At 55.4% G+C, this 13,286-nt stretch overlaps 1 protein-coding gene across 2 annotated transcripts in view; it reads right to left on the bottom strand.

Annotated features, from left to right (window-relative positions):
• The window catches only part of armc2 (armadillo repeat containing 2), a 316,108-nt gene that overhangs the window by 73,331 nt on the left and 229,491 nt on the right, over positions 1-13,286 (bottom strand). The window lies entirely within an intron of this gene.

Below are 13,286 nucleotides of genomic sequence, written 5' to 3'. Positions count from 1 at the left end.
ACCCTTTCTTGCAGCATTTGCCAAAAGTCAAGCAGCAGCTCACTAGTGCATCAAGAATACTTCATTCAGTAGGGCTGTACAATTCATATGCTTCCTAAAGGGGCAAGAGAAATAAATAAAATGGTCCAATGAAGTTTTAGACTGCAAAGGTGTTGTGTTATGCTTCTTCATGCAGCATTAGCTGCTTCCTTGATGTATGCTCTGACAAAGGAAGGTTCAGACTTGGAGATAGGTTTAACACATTTATTGAACAGTTAACAATTCTCCTACTTGAGTTCGACTCTCCTGCTAATCTTGCTATAGTAACTCAGTCTAACTAACCAGTCTGCTCTGAGCCATGCGGTGGGTGTGATGCTTCTGATCTGCCCCTGCCTTCTCTCTGAGTGTCACCTGTGGAAAGAGAAAGAGCATGTGTGCCCTGTCCTTTTATATGGGTTGTGTAAATGCCCCCATGTGGTAGTGTCACCTTTGGGTGTCTTGACTGCCCATTGGTCGTGCCCTATTCTATGTGTTCATTAGCTGTAAGTCTGCATGTCATGATGTCTCTGGTGCTTCCTCTAGTGTTTACTTAGTCTTAGTTATTTACATTAACCCCTTGTGCATTTACAGTGATGCATATCACCACAAAAGGTACCCACAACCCCATGTGACAAGTCCCTTCGCTTTATCAGGAGGAAAAACCTTAATTCTCCTAAGGTACAGCTAGTAGATGATGTTAATCACTTTATCCTACATGCGAATGTCTGAAATGCAGGAAGCTGTCATGATGTTATCATCTATCATATCAACCCTCATGATTTGAAGCTCTGTGTCGGGTGATCAATCTTTGCTTATTGTTTTGCAGGCAAAAAGGAACAATGGATATAATGAACGTCAATCCCATGCATTAGTCAAAGTGCTGATATTCTTAAGTAATGCTAAGGTTGCCTGGATAGCTCCTGGGTGAAGCATTATGATGTAGCCCAGCAAACACCTCCAGAATAATTGCTGTTTTCTCCACACCAAATAACTTTAAAATGAAAGACGGTTTGCTTGCTCTAGAGGTTTACGGTGATGATTAGGAAGGTGAGAGCACTTTCATTCCCACTGCCGGAGTGGAAGCAGGAGACATGGAAAAGACCACAGCTTAGAATCATAGAATTTACAGTACAGAAGGAGGCCATTCAGTTCATCGAGCCCGCACCGGCCCCTAGAAAGAGCACCCTACTTAAGCCCACACCCCCACCCTATCTCCGTAACCCAGTAATCCTACCTAACATTTTTTGGACACTAAGGGACAATTTAGCATGGCCAATCCACCTAATCTGCCCACCTTTGGAGCACCCAAGGAAACCCACGCAGACACAGGGAGAACGTGCAGACTCCACACAGACAGTAAAACTCCACACAGTCACCCAAGGCCGGATTTGAACCCGGGTCCCTGAAGCTGTGAGGCAGCAGTGCTAACCACTGTGCCACCATGCCGCCCGCTTGTAGCTCGGTGATTTCAAGTAAAGTCACTGAACATCTGCTTGTTCTTCCCTGACAAAAATTCCTTGCTGCTAAAAGCTTTAAAATCAATGAACTACATTTCCCCTGCCATCATTCAAGTTCCACAAAAAATGAAAGCATGCGCAGGGTGTGCGCAAGCTGTGTTTTCTTATCCCAAAGGAGACAGACAAACCATTCACCCAATGCATAACTGCTAATTAAGTTATACCTACTTTTTCTGCCAGTTACTTTATTTGGCCAAGATCCTCATTCCCTATTTCTATTCAGTGCACCGTGAGAATTTTTTTTTCATCATTCATGGAAAGAGGGCATCGCTGCACAAGGCCAAAATTTATTACTTATCCCTAATTGCCCTCGACATTATTGGCTGGTTGGACCAATGCAGTCCACGTGGAGTAGATGCACCCACAGTGCTGTTAGAGAGGGAATTTCAAGATTTTGACCCAGTGACAGTGAAGAAAATGATGCCGTTCCAAGTCAGGATGATAGTGGTAGTGTTACCCATAGATGATAGTGCAAGTGGTAGTGTTCCCATGCACCTGCTGCCCTCATCCTTGTAGATAGTAATGGTTGCAAGTCTAGAAGGTGTTGTTAGGTGCTCCAGGCTCACGCCGACCAGCGTGGAGGTGAGTGACGGCCTGGGGGGTTGGCTCTGGGCAGGCAATGGCGTGGCCGCAGTCTGATTGCGTGAGGAGAGGTGTGTCTCGGGTTGTGTGTGTGTGTGTGCGGCGGGGGGGGGGTGGTTAGAGTAGGCTGGGCTCCGGGGGAGTGCCGGGAGGGGGTCCGTGCCGGGGTGGAGGTTGGGGGGGTCCGTACCGTGCCGGGGTGGAGGTTGGGGGGGGTCCGAGCCGTGCCGGGGTGGAGGTTGGGGGGGGTCCGTGCCGTGCCGGGGTGGAGGTTGGGGGGGGGGGGGGTCCGTGCCGTGCCGGGGTGGAGGTTGGGGGGGGGGGGGGTCCGTGCTGGGGTGGAGGTTGCGGGGGGGGGGGGGGGGGGTCCGTGCCGAGGAGGGGGATGGGAGGGCAAGTGAGTTGGTCCACCTGGCCAGGTGCCAGCCTCCAACAGTTGGACCCATGCGGTCCATGCCACCTGGCTGGGGGGAGGAGGGGATATGGGCAATGATGACATGTCGTCGTTCCCCTCCCCTCCACCAGGCCGTCATGTTTTCAGATCATCCAGCGATGTTGGCCGCCGTGGTGGCAGCCGCTCATGTCTATATTGCCCTGGATGAGGAGGAGGAGGAGAAGGAGGAGGAGGAGGAGGAGGAGCGTGCCAGAGAAGCGGCGCAGGCTGCCGCAGAGGGGCAGGCGGCAGCCGCCAGGCTGGAGGGACACCTGACCGACAGGACGAGGAGGGGAAGGAGGACGTCGCGGCCCCACGGCAACGGAGGCACCCGAGGGCGCCCCGTGTGTTCCGGCCCCGGCAGTCATACCAGGACCTCACGGACCAGGAATGCAGGAGGAGACTCCGGATGAGCCGGGAAACCGTGGCACACATCTGCCACCTGCTGGCACACCTGTCACTGCGTGGCACTGGCGGGGGACACCCTCTCTCCGTGTCCGTCAAGGTTACGGTGGCCCTGAACTTTTATGCAACGGGGTCATTCCAGGCACCGAGTGGGGACCTGTCCGGCATATCGCAGACATCGGTGCACCGGTGCATCCGGGCAGTGACAGATGCCCTATATGCCATGGCGCACCGCTACATCCGCTTCCCCGTGGACCGGGCCAGCCAAGATGCCCGGGCCGTGGGCTTCTCTGCCGTGGCCGGGTTCCCCATGGTCCAGGGCTCGATCGATGGGATGCACGTCGCCGTGCGGCCACCTGCAGATAACAGGGCCGTGTTCACTAATAGGAAGGGGACCTATTCGATGAACGTACAGGTGGTCTGCGACCACCGCATGATGATCCTGCACGTCTGCGCCCGTCACCCAGGCAGTGTACACGACTCATTCGTGTTGTCGCGGTCATCCATCCCCGGCATGTACGAGGGATGCCATCCCCGGCTGAGGGGCTGGTTGCTGGGCGACAGGGGCTACCCATTGCGATCGTGGCTGATGACGCCTATACGGAGGCCACGCAATGAGGCGGAGAACCGCTACAATGATGCCCATGTAGCGACAAGGGGAGTGATCGAGAGGTGCTTTGTGTGCTGAAGATGCGTTTCAGGTGCCTGGACCTCTCTGGGGGCGCCCTCCAGTATCGGTCAGATAGGGTCGGCCGCATCATTGTGGTGTGCTGCGTCCTGCACAACATAGCCCAGCAGAGGGGCGATGTGCCGCAGGCAGAGGAGGGCGGAGTGGAGGAGCAGCAGGAAGAGGCCCAGTCCTCCCCAGATGAGGGGGATGGGGGCAATGGTCAGGGCAGATGGGGTAGACACAGGTGGGTGGCTGTCCACCGTTACCGGCTGGCCCAACGGGCACGGGACAGACTGATAGACGCCCGCTTCACTGACTAGATGGGCGTGGGAATCGGGTAGTATGGCCACAGACCGCACACCATGGCAACAGCCGACCACCCACACCCCCCACCCATCCACCCACCCAGCACCCTCACCCCCCTCCCCAACCCCACCCACCCCACCCGCATGCACACCCCCCCCCCCCATTGCCGATCCACCTGCGGCACAACGGGCCGGGCTCACACAGTTGCGGGTGGACGCGTGTCTACCGCAGGCCATGGAGGGTGATGACAACCCGCCCTGCGATGAGCTCCTGGCTCTACATCGTTGGACTATGTCTGACCCATGGCCACAGTACCACCATCCACCCGGACCATCCCTGCATGCGGCTGTGACACTGCAGCGCACGGTCCCGTCCTCTGCCCGGGGGATGTTGATGGCGGCTCAGGGGGAAGGGGGCAGACTCACCTGGGGCTGAGGTAAGACCACCCCTCACACACACACTTGCGCTCAACGTACATGACACCCCCGCACACATTGGACAGAGCAGAACGGCAGCTTTGGTAGGTGTAACATTGACTTTCATAACCAAAGGAGTTCATGCACGTGCCCTAGCCCCTAAAACTCATCTGTGCCCTGCACCCGTGCCAACTTACTCAGTGTCTAATTGTTTGGCCTTACGGGCCCTTTGACTACATCTACGTGGTTCCCCAGACGGCACAGCAGAACTGGAGGTGGACTCCTGTGATTCCTGCCCTCTGACACTGGATCGCTTTGGCGGCCGTTTCCTGGGGCGTCCTGGCCTAGATGGGCCAGGCTGCGGCACGGGCGACTAGGATGGCGAGCTGCCAGCCTGTCCTGCCCATTGCTCACCCGATGCACCTGGGACGGAAGGGGGGGAGTCCGAGGTGTCGCGGTGTACCGGGACCTCCCCTACAGAGGGAGCCGGGACGGACCACACCACCTCCTCCTCCCTCGGGGTGCCCGATGGCCCCCAGGCCTCTTCATGGGTGGGGGATGCAAACGGACTGGCCATCCGACGCCCCCCCGACATCTGGCGCTGCCAGTCCTGGAGGCCCGTGCTGGTATCAACAGGGGTCTGCAGGTTTGCAGCCATGGAGCCCAGGGGGTTGGCAAACCCTGTCTGTGACAGTGCGACGCCGGCTCGCACATGGCCACTGGCGCCGATGCCCTCAGCGATGGCCTGCAGAGACTGGGCCATGGCCTGCTGAGACTGGGCCATGGCCTGCAGAGACTGGGCTATGGCGTTGAGCGCCTCTGCCATCTGACGCTGGCACTGGCTCATGGCCTCCTGTGAGAGGGCAGCCATTTCCTGGGCCACAGACGCCGCCTGCACGGAAGGCCCCAGGCCTCGCAAACCGTTCCCCATGTCTGACACCGTCGCAACCATTGCCTCCACCGTGGACGCCACCCGTGCGGTGTCAGCCTGGGTGGCACGCATGACCTGCACCACTCCCAGCTCCTGGACGCGGGTGGACTCCTCCACCTGCGACCGCAGCCGCCGCAAGCCGCCCGTCACCCTCTTCGCTCGTCTCCGGGTCGGTGGTTGCATCGGATCTATGTGTGGGTGTGGTAACTGCAGGAACCCAGGATCCATCTGGGCTGGGCTGCCCTCCGACCGCCCGGTCCCTCTGCTGCTCCTACCTCCACCTGCTGTACCGGGACGGCTGTGTTGTGCGCACCAGTGAGTGTACCAGACGCCTCATCACTAAAGTGCCCAACCGTGGTGAGTGTTTCTGCGATGGTGGAGGGTGTTGGTGACAGCAGTGGCGTTGTGTCGTGCTCTTCGTCCCACTCTGAGTCCATGGCACTTTGGGGTGGGGGTTCGTCTCCACCCATCCACTCTGAGTCACTGTCCGGTATTTCGTCTTCCTGGGTAGTGTTGTCCCGGGTAGGGGTGTCCTGGGTAGTGCTGTCCCGGGTAGGGGTGTCCTGGGTAGTGGTGTCCTGGGTAGTGGTGTCCTGGGTAGTGGTGTCCTGGCTCGGATGTGATGGGGGCCTGTGGCTGCCCCCCTCGTCGCTGGGTGGTCGCTCCCGCACGTGACGGGGGTGTCGTCTCCCTGTTGCTCCAGGTCTCTCCGTCTCCCGTGGTGTGCGAGGGGCATCCTGCGGGCATCGCATGCTGGAGGGTCCGGGTCTCTCCGTCTCCGTGGTCTCCGAGGGGCATCCTGCGGGCGTCGCATGCTGGAGGGTCCGGGTCTCTCCGTCTCCCGTGGTCTCCGAGGGGCATCCTGCAGGCGGTCTGCATCTGCGGGGATGGGTGCCTGGACGTTTGGTCCTGCGATACACAATGAAGCATGCATGGTTAGACATCAGGCAGTGATCAGGTGATACGGGGGAGGGGGATATAGGGGAGGGGGGATATGGGGACGGGCTGTCGGTGGCTCACTCGCTAGTACGCCCCCGACCTCTGCATCAGCAACCTCCCGGTCCTCAGGTCCGCCAGCCAGTTCCAGGGCCCTTTCCTCGTGTACGGTCAGTGGCCTCTCATCAGCGGGCCCTCCTCCAGTCCTCACATGCTCCCTATTGTTGTGTGCGCGCTTCTCCTGTGGGGGGGGGGGGGGCAGGGGTAAAAGCCAACAGTGTTAGGCAGGTATATGAATGCACGCCATCGGTTGCGCGTGCATTGCAGAGGTTAAGGTTAGGGCTGGATTCACTTGGGGATATGGGGGAGGGGGGATATGGGGGAGGGGGGATATGGGGGAGGGGGGATATGGGGAGGGGGGATATGGGGGAGGGGGGATATGGGGGATATGGGGGAGGGGGGATATGGGGGAGGGGGGAAATGGGGGAGGGGGGATATTGGGGATATGGGGGAGGGGGGATATGGGGGAGGGGGGATATGAGGGAGGGGGGATATGGGGGAGGGGGGATATGGGGGAGGGGGGATATGGGGAGGGGGATATGGGGGAGGGGGGGAAATGGGGGAGGGGGGAAATTGGGGAGGGGGATATGGGGGAGGGGGGGAAATGGGGGAGGGGGGAAATTGGGGAGGGGGGATATGGGGGAGGGGGGATATGGGGGAGGGGGATATGGGGGAGGGGGGATATGGGGGAGGGGGGATATGGGGAGGGGGAGGGGGGATATGGGGGAGGGGGGGATATGGGGAGGGGGGATATGGGGAGGGGGGATATGGGGATATGGGGGAGTGGGGATATGGGGAGGGGGGATATGGGGGAGGGGGATATGGGGGAGGGGGATATGGGGGAGGGGGGATATGGGGGAGGGGGGATATGGGGAGGGGGGATATGGGGGAGGGCGGGATATGGGGAGGGGGGATATGGGGAGGGGGGATATGGGGGAGGCTCACCCTGCCTGCTCTGACGAGGTCGTTCACCTTCTTGTGGCACTGGGTGCCTGTCCGTGGTGTCAGGGCCACAGCGGTGACGGCCTCTGCCACTTCCCTCCACAGACGCCGGCTGTGGCGTGGGGCAACTCTGCGGCCGTGCCCGGGATACAGGGCGTCCCTCCTCTGCTCCACCGCGTCCAGGAGCGCCTCCACATCGCGTGACTCGAACCTCGGGGCTGAGCGACGGCCAGCCATCCAGTCGGGTGTTGCGGTCGGGTGTTCCGGTCGGGTGGGGGGGAGCAGCGCGGCCTTATGAGCCGTCACGCCGTGCTGCGCGTATGACGCTGCACGGCGTGAACCACTGCGCAAGCGTGGATCCCGTTACGTCGCTGCTAGCCCATTTCGGGCCGGAGACTATCGACCCATTTTTCCGACGTGACGCAAGTCGGATTTGCGCCGTTTTTTGCGCCGGTCGGCGGACCTTCCGCCGATAACGGAGAATTTTGCCCCATATTTGTGGCCTGTAGATGGCAGACAGACTCTGGGGAGTTATTCACCTCCTAACTACCCACAGAATTCCCAGCTCTTGCAGCCACAGTATTTATATAACTGGTTGATGGTTGATGAACGCCAAGCAAAAATCATTAGATTCTCACTTGGTGTAGATGCCCATTGCCAGGCAGTTGCATGGCTCGAATGTTACTTGTCAGTTATCAAGCCTGAATGTTGTCCAGGTCCATCTGCATGCAGGCACAGGCTGCTTTAGTATACAAGGAGCTGTGAATGGTTCTGAAAACCGTGCAATCAAGAGCGAACTTCTGGCCTTATGATGGCAGGAAGGTCATTGATGAAGCAGCTGAAGATGGTTGGGCTGAGGGCACTACCCTGAAGAACCCCTGCAACATTGTTCTGGGGCTGAGATGATTGAACTCCAACAGCTAAAGAGCTGAATATTTTCCAATAGTGGTCATACTATGAACCTAGGTACGGTGCTCTTTCAGAGAGTCGGTGCAGACTTGATATGCCGAATGGCCTCCTTCTACATTTAGGGCGTCTATGATTCTATGGTTTACAGTTCCCCACAGGTCGTAACACTTGATAATATAGTCAACAACACCGTCCATCAATTTGCAGACAATCAAGAGCAGATTGTTTGGGATATAATTGGGTGGATTGAATTAGTCCTGCTTTTTGTGGACAGGACATTACTGACAAATTTTCCATATTGTCACGTAGATACTAGTGTTGTAGTGGTGCTAGAACAGCTTGGCTAGGGGCACAGCTAGTTCTGGAACTTCTGGTCTTCAGTAGTACAACTAGGTCGTTGTCAGGGCCCAGAGTCTTCACTGTAACCAGTGCATTAAACATTTCTTGATATCACATTGAGTGAATTGAATCCACTGAAGACTGGCACCTGTGACAGTGGGGACTTCAAGAGGAGGCCAAGGTGGATCAGGCACTTGAGTGAAATGGGTGCAAATGCTTCAGCCTTGTTTTTTACATTGATGTGTTGGGCTCCTCCACCTTTGAGGATGGGTGTGTTTGTGGAGCCTCCTCCTATTGTTCCTTATTTAATTAACCACGATCAATCATGACTGGATGTGTCAGGACTGAAGAACGATGGTTGACTGGGAAGGGTCCCCTGGAACCTTAAGGGATCTGAGGTGATGTGTTAGTGAAGCAACTAAGCTTCTTGGAGTGCCAAGGAAGCCAGACCCATGTCTGAAGCTCCCTCAATAATTGGAGAGTCTAAGGAAAATGTCTTAGGAGAAATTATGCCATTTGTGATCACTCCTTGAAGACCAGCAGTGCGGGACAATGGCTCAGATGTGATACTGGTCAGTTACATCAAAGACTGACTATTGAGCTAGGGCAGCACAGTGGCGCAGTGGTTAACACTGCTGCCTACGGCGCTGAGGACCCAGGTTCGATTCCGGCACTGCGTCACTGCCTGTGTGGAGGTTGCACATTCTCCCAGTGTCTGCGTGGGTCTCACCCTCACAACCCAAAGATGTGCAGGGTAGGTTAATTGGCCATGCTAAATTGGCCCTTAATTGGAAAAAAATAATTGGGTACTCTAAATTTACTTTAAAAAAAGGCTGACTATTGAACTAGGAAAGTCCTGTGGAAGTGTTCATTGCAGGTACTAAAGCAATAATTTCTGCTACTCTGGTGCTTTAAGAATCTCGTTTCATTCAATCGAAGGTGCCCTGCATGTTACGGGAAAGTCTCTGCAATATATTGCAGATGTGGTTAATGGACTCACCCTGCTTTACCATCATCTCAGTCATATCTCACCGCCTTAAACAGGATTAATGCACCCTAATCATAACTCTTTGTAAACTATTAAACATCTAATTCAATGAGGAAGAAAAAACAATAACCACATGAGAAATAGCAAAAGCAGAAACACACACACAGTACCAATTCATTGCAGAACACCAATGACTCATACACTGTATGACTTCAGCTGATTTATTTTCATTACTTTCCAATTCACAGCTCATGTGTAAGGACAGCAGAATAATGAGCAAGCATTTTCTGTAACATTTTTACTAGTGAGGCAGATTATTTTCTTAAAATAGAAGCATCCCTTACTTAAAGTTACTTATTGGGCAAAAGAAATTCAGGAAAGTTATTGAAACATTATAATTTTATTTTTACATTTTAACGGCAGTGTAGGGTAATTACAGTATAATAGCATGGGTTAAGGTCCTGTATATAATCTGGTGGCGTAAATCAAAGAGTACTGCACTTGTTAAGTGCTGCATCTGGCTCAGCTCTTCTTTCCAGATTGACCTTTAAAACAGGACCCGGGACCTGGGATTCATGTCGCATTACATTCATCCCCCACCATCTGGCCTGCAAAATCCTACCAACTGTCCTGGCTTGACACAATTCACACCTCTTTAACCTGGGGTTACCCCATCTCTGGATCTGTAAAGATTTAATCACCTGCTAATGCTCGCATTCCAAGCATTGTCTGGCATCTTTGGATCTGTCTATATATATGTTTCTGGAGCATACCTCTTCATTCACCTGAGGAAGGAGCAGCGCTCCGAAAGCTAGTGACATCGAAACAAACCTGTTGGACTTTAACCTGGTGTTGTAATACTGTGCTCACCCCAGTCCAACGCTGGCATCTCCACATCAGGATCTTTAAAATGGCTCATGCAATCTTTCTGACAAAAACAGTTATCACAGTTTCCTTTTATACAAAAGTGTGTCCCTATTTAATTTTAACTCAGCTGAATTTTATATTTATTTGCTTTTCTTATAGGTCACGAAAATGTACTGTAAAATAACAGAAAGTATTTGTCTTGACAGACTAAAAATAGCTGAAGCAGATTAAAGTATACTTAAGCTCACAAGAGAAAGAAAAACACAAATACCAGCTTCAATGAGTCATTCACACGTGCATAAAGTAGAATGGAGGAAAGTTTTAAATGTCAAGGAAGGAATAATTGCAGTTCTACTGTTAACTTTCAATACCATTCTGCAGCTGCCCAAGAAGCAACAAATGCAAATTACAGTACCATAACACCCAATTACAGAACAGTATTTAATTTAAATCTGTCACTCCACATTTAAAGGATGAAAATGGGTTTACTGACTATGATTGACACTGCAATAAAAACAGCATATGCTGCAAATATCCAGATCAGTCAGCATCTATGAAGAGAGAAACACAGTTAACATTTTGTCAAGTCATTGATCTGCTATATTGCTCAGAAATTGGATAGACCTGTAATTTGGGCACTAGGATCCCAATGCACAACTGGTCCACACTCATTAAGATTGAGGCGGGCAACATGCAAATTTGACATTCCAACCTCATTGCATTTGACCAACTAGTTCCCACACTATTCTCTTTTGCTAAATGCTGCCTGCGAGGAACGAAGGGGTGGGTGAGGCATCATTGTATATAAACCACGGGGTCAGGTAATCTTCCCTTTTTAAGATGTGGAGATGCCGGCGTTGGACTGGGGTGAGCACAGTAAGAAGTCTTACAACACCAGGTTAAAGTCAAACAGGTTTGTTTCGATGTCACTTCCCTTTTTAAAGGCATGCTGACACTCTTAAAAAGGAAATTGCACTGAAGAAAATTGCTGCAACTTAAAATACCAGAAAATTAAACACCAGAGCTGAGCAATGTTTCCAGAGTGACAGATTAAATGCTGGAGACATTAGTGGTGGGGATGGGCAGGAGACATCCCATGGTGGTGGGGTAATGTCTGGTAATGCTCCCACTGACCACCGCCAAAATTAAAAGGTCGCCAAGTAGTTCAATACCTGGGGCGAAATTCTCCGGTATCGGCGCGATGTCCGCTGACCGGCGCCAGAAACGGCGCAAATCAGTCGGGCATCGCGCCACCCCAAAGGTGCGGAATCCTCCGCATCTTGGGGGGCCGAGCCCTAACCTTGAGGGGCTAGGCCCACGCCGGACTGATTTCCACCCCGCCAGCTGGTGGAAGTGCCCCGCTAGCTGGCGCGGAAATGACATTGGCAGGCGGCATATGCGCGGGAGCGTTAGCGGCCGCTCACGGCATCCCCGCGCATGCGCTGTGGAGGGAGTCTCTTCCGCCTCCGCCATGGTGGAGACCGTGGCGAAGGCGGAAGGAAAAGAGTGCCCCACGGCACAGGCCCACCCGCGGATCGGTGGGCCCCGATCGCGGGCCAGGCCTCCATGGGGCACCCCCCGGGGCCAGATCGCCCCGCGCCCCCCCCCCCCCAGGACTCCGGAGCCCGCCCGCGCCGCCTTGTCCCGCCAGTGAGGTAGGTGGTTCAATCCACGCCGGCGGGACAGGCATTCTAGCAGTGGGACTTCGGCCCATCCAGGCCGGAGAATCACGGGGGGGGGGGGGGGGGGGCCCGCCAACCGGCGCGGCGCGATTCCCGCCCCCGCCGCCGGAGAATTCGGCAACCGGCGGGGGCGGGATTCACGCCAGCCCCCGCCGATTCTCCGACCCGGCGGGGGGGTCGGAGAATCTCGCCCCTGGGGCAAAATTCTCCCGAAACGGCGCGATGTCCGCCGACTGGCGCCCAAAGCGGCGCCAATCAGATGGGCATCGTGCCGCCCCAAAGGTGCGGAATGCTCCGCATCTTTGGGGGCCGAGCCCCAAGATTGAGGGGCTAGGCCGACGCCGGAGGAATTTCCGTCCCGCCAGCTGGCGGAAACGGCCTTTGTTGCCCCGCCAGCTGGCGCGGAAATTACATGTCGGTGCGGCGCATGCGCGGGAGCGTCAGCGGCCGTTGAAAGTTTCCCGCGCATGCGCAGTGGAGGGAGTCTCTACCGCCTCCGCCATGGTGGAGACCGTGGCGGAGGTGGAAGGGAAAGAGTGCCCCCACGACACAGGCCCGCCCGCGGATCGGTGGGCCCCGATCGCGGGCCAGGCCACCGTGGGGGCACCCCCCGGGGTCAGATCGCCCCGCGCCCCCCCCAGGACCCCGGAGCCCGCCCACGCCGCCTTATCCCGCCTTTCAAAAGGTGGTTTAATCCACGCCGGCGGGTCAGGCAATTTATCGGCGGGACTTCGGCCCATCCGGGCCGGAGAATCCAGCGGGGGGGCCCGCCAACCGGCACGGCCCGATTCCCGCCCCCACCGAATATCCGGTACCGGAGACTTCGGCAACCGGCGGGGGCGGGATTCACGGCAGCCCCCGGCGATTCTCCAACCCGGCGGGGGGTCGGAGAATGACGCCCCTGGTTTGTCACGGTCATTGAATGCATCTCCACATGATATCTCCCACAGCACCATAAATCTCTCATGCTGTTGAATGCACTGCACCCCCATTACTCATCCAGCAGCACTCCCTGACCCTTAGGACTTAAAGCTAACATTCAGATACTCCACCTCACTGCTGCCAACTTCACATCTATATCTCGCTGCCTTCACATACCTCCAGCTATTCAGCTAAGGCAGCCACATTAGCCAAACACAGTGCCACACATCACTGACATTCTTCGCTCTTTCTTGCAGGAAAATGTGGCATGAAGCACAAAGGAGCAGAGTAGCACCTGCAGGGAAAAAGATGCCTGCTTCTCCAGAGTAGATGGCTCTCAGTGTCATCTGGCCCCCAACTGTGA

The sequence above is a fragment of the Scyliorhinus torazame genome, chromosome 4 (genome assembly GCF_047496885.1).
Source record: "Scyliorhinus torazame isolate Kashiwa2021f chromosome 4, sScyTor2.1, whole genome shotgun sequence".
In the NCBI taxonomy this organism is placed as follows: domain Eukaryota; kingdom Metazoa; phylum Chordata; class Chondrichthyes; order Carcharhiniformes; family Scyliorhinidae; genus Scyliorhinus; species Scyliorhinus torazame.
This window is presented reverse-complemented; position numbering and strand designations above follow the sequence as displayed.